Genomic DNA, 7,927 nt, shown 5'->3' with positions numbered 1-7,927 from the left:
TTCCCTAACCATCCTTGCTTCAGTGCCACCCTCTCCTCAGGCACCACTCTGGAGCAGGTTTCCTTGGGTGTCCCCAGGGTGTGGTTCGGCAGGGCTGGGCAGCTGCCTTCCAAGGCTGGGAGGCTGTGTGGATGATGGTGGGCGTGGCCTGAAAGACTTGTATGGACTGGAGGCCAGCAGTTCAGGACAGCCTGTTGGGCTGGGCCAGGTCTGCGGGACCCGCTCCTTATAGACCCTTCCCTGAGCTGTGCCCAGGGTTGTTTGAGGCCATGCCTGGAAAGGGGCTGCTGGGCACAGCAAGCAGGGGCTGGGGAGCAGGGAGCGGTGCTTCCTCTTCTCACCCGGGGGGGCTGTGCCCTAGTCTCTGCAGGTCCAGGGGCCACACACGCAGCGTCGGAACACTTGCAGTGTGAGCACCAACTGTTGGCCCGGCGCCCTAGGGTCTGGGCAGGGCAGTGCCACCTGCTTCTGGTAGGAGCCAAGGGGGTGGCAGCAGCTGCAAAGAGTGTCCACTTGCTCGGTGTTTGGGTTGAAGCTGAAAAGAATCCACCGCAGTGTGTATGGGTTAGGGTTGCAGCCTTGGGGGGGGCGGTCCCACCCCTCCCCAGCCACTCCAGAGAAGGGCAGACCAAGGGGGGGTCCTCAGGGTACATCCTCTGTTGCTGACCTCCCGGCTCTCAGGGGGTCAGCTACAGGCATAGCTGAGGCAGGGCATGAGCTCATGGCTGGACCTGAGGACTCCAACTGGGAGCCTCTGCTGGGCATGGCAGTCTCCAAGCTTGGAGCCCAACAGTGGGTAGAGGCTTCCTGGGTCCCACGCTCACCTCGTTACAGAGGCGCAGACGCCCTCACAGCGGGTCACTGTCACGTTGGCCGTGCACCCCTCATAAGTGACCTCCTCCTCAAGTTCCCTCACACGGCAGACCTCTGGGAGCCGAGAGACAGGCAGTGAGATGCTGCACCAGGGTAAGGTGGTGGCAGGTGCAGGGTAGGACTTGTGTATCCTCGGGGCTTGGGGCCTCAGGCTCCTCAAGCCCCTTCTGTGTGGGATGGGGAGTAATGCTGGCCCAGGGAGCCGGGGGAAGCAGAATACCAACCGCACAACCACTTAGATGAGACTGGGTCCCATGGGGGGCCTGTTGGATCCCACCCAGGCTGTCTCCTCTTGTCTGAGCCCCACTGATCTCAGACCTCACACCGGGCACAAAGCCTGCTGGTCTCCCCTGAGGTCAAGGGCTTCTTAGAAGACGAGGCAGATTCCCACGCTGGTCCCCAGCCTCCCCTCCCAGCTGATACCTACCTGTGGGCATAGGTGTGTCTGGTTGGCTGGGCCTAGAACCTGCAGGAGGGGTAAGGGGGGGATGTCAGTGTTCTCAGATGGGAGCTGCCTGCAGGAGTCTGTGGTCCCCAAGTGGACCTGTGAGCTTTGGCCTGTGTCCAACCCAGTGGACAACCTACACCCAGTGCTTTTCCTACAGGAGATATGTGTCACTGTGAACAGTCCTACCTGGGGCTTGTGAGGGGAGCCCAGTCCAGGCAACAGATGCCATGGAGGGCACACCCAAAAGGGAGGGGAGTGCTGTCCCTGGAGGACAAGGTGGGTTAAGGCAGGCCTGGGTGCAGGAGGGCAGAGTGGAAGCTGGAGGGCTGAAGCTTGGGCAAGACCAACAGTGGGACATGGGGGCCCTGCTGCTAGTCCCAGCTCAGCCCCTAGTGGTCACCTGGGGTGAGGCATGGCCTACCAGTCTGCTTGCCTTTCTGCAGCCTGGGGGAAGGTGGGAATAGTTGCACTCTGGATGCCTGCCAGCCCTAACCTCCTCTGAACCCCACACTGCGCAGCGGTGGAAGGCTGCTGAGTAGTGGGGTCCCCTCCAAGGATAACCAGGACTGTAGGTGGGACCATGAGGGTGAGAGGTGGGGTATGAGTGAGCCAGGTCCAGGACTGGAGGTGGGAAAGGGGACCAATGGGGGAGGCCAGTGCTCATTCCAGCCAGACAGGTTTGCTGGAGAGGTTCCTGGGGAGGAGAGAGGGAGGAGTTGGTGACCCTACAAGGAGGGTTGAGAACAGGCCCCAAGGGAGGGAAAACGTGGCAGAGGACAGGCCAGAGAAAGCAGAGGCCTGGGAAGCAGGTGAGCTGGTGAGGATGCAGACACCCTGAGTGCACAGCTGAGTACACCCTATAGCTGGGCCGACCCAAGGCAGGCTCTACAACCAAGACTGTGCTCAGCTCCCTGTGCTACCCGGCTATCCTCAGAAGTGAAGGCTTCAGGGGAAGGAAAGGAGACATACCAACCATGAAAACAGCAGTATGTCAGGTGTGATGTGAGTACAGAATGGGGGACAGACAAGTTGGCAATGGAAGAGCCCTGGTGGCATCAGGCAGTGTGAAGGGACAAGAGAAAGGAGGGACACTGTGGGAATGATCCACTGTGCTGCTGAGTACAGAGGCAAGGCTGGGAGGAAGCAGTGCCCCAGGGTCACTAGGTGGGCTGTAGAGACATCACTTACTGGAGTAGCTGGGCCGGGATGTGAGGAGAGATGAGGCGGAGGACCCCGCAGTGGGGGAGGAGGAGCTTCTTTGCGTAGTGATGGAGCTGGTCAGGATTATAGTGGTCAGCAGTCCAGTGGTACTAGGATGCCTGGTGGTGAGGTTCGTGGCAGGAGAACTGGGGATGGATGTCACCCCCAGAGTGGATGACATGAGGCTAGACATGGGAACTCGGGTGGTGAGAAGAGTGGACTGTGAAGTAGTGGACACAGAAACCATGGGGGAAGAGTGAATGGTGAAAGGAGTGTGTGGCCTGCTGGGCGTGGCCGTGGCAGTGTGTGCCCCTGGGGTCCCTGTGCCTCTGCTGGTGGTCTTGGGGGAGACGGTGGTGCGTGGAGGGGACGTGGTCCCAGAGTGTGCCGGGGCGGAGGGGTGTGACACGAGGGAGGTGGAGGTCTTGGCTGTGCTGACAGAGTGAGGGGCCAGGGTGGTTCCCGTTGTGGTCATGGTCCCTGGCGGAGCGGTGGGTGAGGGCCCTGTGCCTGTGACCGGGACGTGTGTGGATGGCGGAGAGGAGCCTGTTGGCCTTGCAGTAGAGGGGTAAGGAGAGTGGCTGTCTGGTTGCGTTGGGGTGACCACTCGGTGCGAAGTGGGAGTGACAGAGGAGGTGGCAGAGTTTGGAACGGGAGTGGACTGCGTGGTCTTGGATGGAGATGCTGTTGGGAAGGTGGTGGTGGTCCGGAATGATGTTCCTGTGGGCGGGCCTGTCAGGTGTGCGGTGGTGGACACTGACCCCGTGTTGGGGGACTGAGTGGTGAATGGAGTGTGTGGCCTGCTGGGCGTGGCCGTGGCAGTGTGTGCCCCTGGGGTCCCTGTGCCTCTGCTGGTGGTCTTGGGGGAGACGGTGGTGCGTGGAGGGGACGTGGTCCCAGAGTGTGCCGGGGCGGAGGGGTGTGACACGTGGGAGGTGGAGGTCTTGGCTGTGCTGACAGAGTGAGGGGCCTGGGTGGTTCCCGTTGTGGTCATGGTCCCTGGCGGAGCGGTGGGTGAGGGCCCTGTGCCTGTGACCGGGACGTGTGTGGATGGCGGAGAGGAGCCTGTTGGCCTTGCAGTAGAGGGGTAAGGAGAGTGGGTGTCTGGTTGCGTTGGGGTGACCACTCGGTGCGAAGTGGGAGTGACAGAGGAGGTGGCAGAGTTTGGAACGGGAGTGGACTGCGTGGTCTTGGATGGAGATGCTGTTGGGTAGGTGGTGGTGGTCCGGAATGATGTTCCTGTGGGCGGGCCTGTCAGGTGTGCGGTGGTGGACACTGACCCCGTGTTGGGGGACTGAGTGGTGAATGGAGTGTGTGGCCTGCTGGGCGTGGCCGTGGCAGTGTGTGCCCCTGGGGTCCCTGTGCCTCTGCTGGTGGTCTTGGGGGAGACGGTGGTGCGTGGAGGGGACGTGGTCCCAGAGTGTGCCGGGGCGGAGGGGTGTGACACGAGGGAGGTGGAGGTCTTGGCTGTGCTGACAGAGTGAGGGGCTTGGGTGGTTCCCGTTGTGGTCATGGTCCCTGGCGGAGCGGTGGGTGAGGGCCCTGTGCCTGTGACCGGGACGTGTGTGGATGGCGGAGAGGAGCCTGTTGGCCTTGCAGTAGAGGGGTAAGGAGAGTGGGTGTCTGGTTGCGTTGGGGTGACCACTCGGTGCGAAGTGGGAGTGACAGAGGAGGTGGCAGAGTTTGGAACGGGAGTGGACTGCGTGGTCTTGGATGGAGATGCTGTTGGGAAGGTGGTGGTGGTCCGGAATGATGTTCCTGTGGGCGGGCCTGTCAGGTGTGCGGTGGTGGACACTGACCCCGTGTTGGGGGACTGAGTGGTGAATGGAGTGTGTGGCCTGCTGGGCGTGGCCGTGGCAGTGTGTGCCCCTGGGGTCCCTGTGCCTCTGCTGGTGGTCTTGGGGGAGACGGTGGTGCGTGGAGGGGACGTGGTCCCAGAGTGTGCCGGGGCGGAGGGGTGTGACACGTGGGAGGTGGAGGTCTTGGCTGTGCTGACAGAGTGAGGGGCTTGGGTGGTTCCCGTTGTGGTCATGGTCCCTGGCGGAGCGGTGGGTGAGGGCCCTGTGCCTGTGACCGGGACGTGTGTGGATGGCGGAGAGGAGCCTGTTGGCCTTGCAGTAGAGGGGTAAGGAGAGTGGGTGTCTGGTTGCGTTGGGGTGACCACTCGGTGCGAAGTGGGAGTGACAGAGGAGGTGGCAGAGTTTGGAACGGGAGTGGACTGCGTGGTCTTGGATGGAGATGCTGTTGGGTAGGTGGTGGTGGTCCGGAATGATGTTCCTGTGGGCGGGCCTGTCAGGTGTGCGGTGGTGGACACTGACCCCGTGTTGGGGGACTGAGTGGTGAATGGAGTGTGTGGCCTGCTGGGCGTGGCCGTGGCAGTGTGTGCCCCTGGGGTCCCTGTGCCTCTGCTGGTGGTCTTGGGGGAGACGGTGGTGCGTGGAGGGGACGTGGTCCCAGAGTGTGCCGGGGCGGAGGGGTGTGACACGTGGGAGGTGGAGGTCTTGGCTGTGCTGACAGAGTGAGGGGCCTGGGTGGTTCCCGTTGTGGTCATGGTCCCTGGCGGAGCGGTGGGTGAGGGCCCTGTGCCTGTGACCGGGACGTGTGTGGATGGCGGAGAGGAGCCTGTTGGCCTTGCAGTAGAGGGGTAAGGAGAGTGGGTGTCTGGTTGCGTTGGGGTGACCACTCGGTGCGAAGTGGGAGTGACAGAGGAGGTGGCAGAGTTTGGAACGGGAGTGGACTGCGTGGTCTTGGATGGAGATGCTGTTGGGTAGGTGGTGGTGGTCCGGAATGATGTTCCTGTGGGCGGGCCTGTCAGGTGTGCGGTGGTGGACACTGACCCCGTGTTGGGGGACTGAGTGGTGAATGGAGTGTGTGGCCTGCTGGGCGTGGCCGTGGCAGTGTGTGCCCCTGGGGTCCCTGTGCCTCTGCTGGTGGTCTTGGGGGAGACGGTGGTGCGTGGAGGGGACGTGGTCCCAGAGTGTGCCGGGGCGGAGGGGTGTGACACGAGGGAGGTGGAGGTCTTGGCTGTGCTGACAGAGTGAGGGGCCTGGGTGGTTCCCGTTGTGGTCATGGTCCCTGGCGGAGCGGTGGGTGAGGGCCCTGTGCCTGTGACCGGGACGTGTGTGGATGGCGGAGAGGAGCCTGTTGGCCTTGCAGTAGAGGGGTAAGGAGAGTGGGTGTCTGGTTGCGTTGGGGTGACCACTCGGTGCGAAGTGGGAGTGACAGAGGAGGTGGCAGAGTTTGGAACGGGAGTGGACTGCGTGGTCTTGGATGGAGATGCTGTTGGGTAGGTGGTGGTGGTCCGGAATGATGTTCCTGTGGGCGGGCCTGTCAGGTGTGCGGTGGTGGACACTGACCCCGTGTTGGGGGACTGAGTGGTGAATGGAGTGTGTGGCCTGCTGGGCGTGGCCGTGGCAGTGTGTGCCCCTGGGGTCCCTGTGCCTCTGCTGGTGGTCTTGGGGGAGACGGTGGTGCGTGGAGGGGACGTGGTCCCAGAGTGTGCCGGGGCGGAGGGGTGTGACACGTGGGAGGTGGAGGTCTTGGCTGTGCTGACAGAGTGAGGGGCCTGGGTGGTTCCCGTTGTGGTCATGGTCCCTGGCGGAGCGGTGGGTGAGGGCCCTGTGCCTGTGACCGGGACGTGTGTGGATGGCGGAGAGGAGCCTGTTGGCCTTGCAGTAGAGGGGTAAGGAGAGTGGGTGTCTGGTTGCGTTGGGGTGACCACTCGGTGCGAAGTGGGAGTGACAGAGGAGGTGGCAGAGTTTGGAACGGGAGTGGACTGCGTGGTCTTGGATGGAGATGCTGTTGGGTAGGTGGTGGTGGTCCGGAATGATGTTCCTGTGGGCGGGCCTGTCAGGTGTGCGGTGGTGGACACTGACCCCGTGTTGGGGGACTGAGTGGTGAATGGAGTGTGTGGCCTGCTGGGCGTGGCCGTGGCAGTGTGTGCCCCTGGGGTCCCTGTGCCTCTGCTGGTGGTCTTGGGGGAGACGGTGGTGCGTGGAGGGGACGTGGTCCCAGAGTGTGCCGGGGCGGAGGGGTGTGACACGTGGGAGGTGGAGGTCTTGGCTGTGCTGACAGAGTGAGGGGCTTGGGTGGTTCCCGTTGTGGTCATGGTCCCTGGCGGAGCGGTGGGTGAGGGCCCTGTGCCTGTGACCGGGACGTGTGTGGATGGCGGAGAGGAGCCTGTTGGCCTTGCAGTAGAGGGGTAAGGAGAGTGGGTGTCTGGTTGCGTTGGGGTGACCACTCGGTGCGAAGTGGGAGTGACAGAGGAGGTGGCAGAGTTTGGAACGGGAGTGGACTGCGTGGTCTTGGATGGAGATGCTGTTGGGAAGGTGGTGGTGGTCCGGAATGATGTTCCTGTGGGCGGGCCTGTCAGGTGTGCGGTGGTGGACACTGACCCCGTGTTGGGGGACTGAGTGGTGAATGGAGTGTGTGGCCTGCTGGGCGTGGCCGTGGCAGTGTGTGCCCCTGGGGTCCCTGTGCCTCTGCTGGTGGTCTTGGGGGAGACGGTGGTGCGTGGAGGGGACGTGGTCCCAGAGTGTGCCGGGGCGGAGGGGTGTGACACGTGGGAGGTGGAGGTCTTGGCTGTGCTGACAGAGTGAGGGGCTTGGGTGGTTCCCGTTGTGGTCATGGTCCCTGGCGGAGCGGTGGGTGAGGGCCCTGTGCCTGTGACCGGGACGTGTGTGGATGGCGGAGAGGAGCCTGTTGGCCTTGCAGTAGAGGGGTAAGGAGAGTGGGTGTCTGGTTGCGTTGGGGTGACCACTCGGTGCGAAGTGGGAGTGACAGAGGAGGTGGCAGAGTTTGGAACGGGAGTGGACTGCGTGGTCTTGGATGGAGATGCTGTTGGGTAGGTGGTGGTGGTCCGGAATGATGTTCCTGTGGGCGGGCCTGTCAGGTGTGCGGTGGTGGACACTGACCCCGTGTTGGGGGACTGAGTGGTGAATGGAGTGTGTGGCCTGCTGGGCGTGGCCGTGGCAGTGTGTGCCCCTGGGGTCCCTGTGCCTCTGCTGGTGGTCTTGGGGGAGACGGTGGTGCGTGGAGGGGACGTGGTCCCAGAGTGTGCCGGGGCGGAGGGGTGTGACACGAGGGAGGTGGAGGTCTTGGCTGTGCTGACAGAGTGAGGGGCCTGGGTGGTTCCCGTTGTGGTCATGGTCCCTGGCGGAGCGGTGGGTGAGGGCCCTGTGCCTGTGACCGGGACGTGTGTGGATGGCGGAGAGGAGCCTGTTGGCCTTGCAGTAGAGGGGTAAGGAGAGTGGGTGTCTGGTTGCGTTGGGGTGACCACTCGGTGCGAAGTGGGAGTGACAGAGGAGGTGGCAGAGTTTGGAACGGGAGTGGACTGCGTGGTCTTGGATGGAGATGCTGTTGGGTAGGTGGTGGTGGTCCGGAATGATGTTCCTGTGGGCGGGCCTG

The sequence above is a fragment of the Miniopterus schreibersii genome (assembly GCF_964146895.1).
Source record: "Miniopterus schreibersii genome assembly, chromosome: 12".
NCBI classification, from domain to species: Eukaryota; Metazoa; Chordata; class Mammalia; order Chiroptera; family Miniopteridae; genus Miniopterus; species Miniopterus schreibersii.
Note: the sequence above shows the minus strand (reverse complement) of the source record.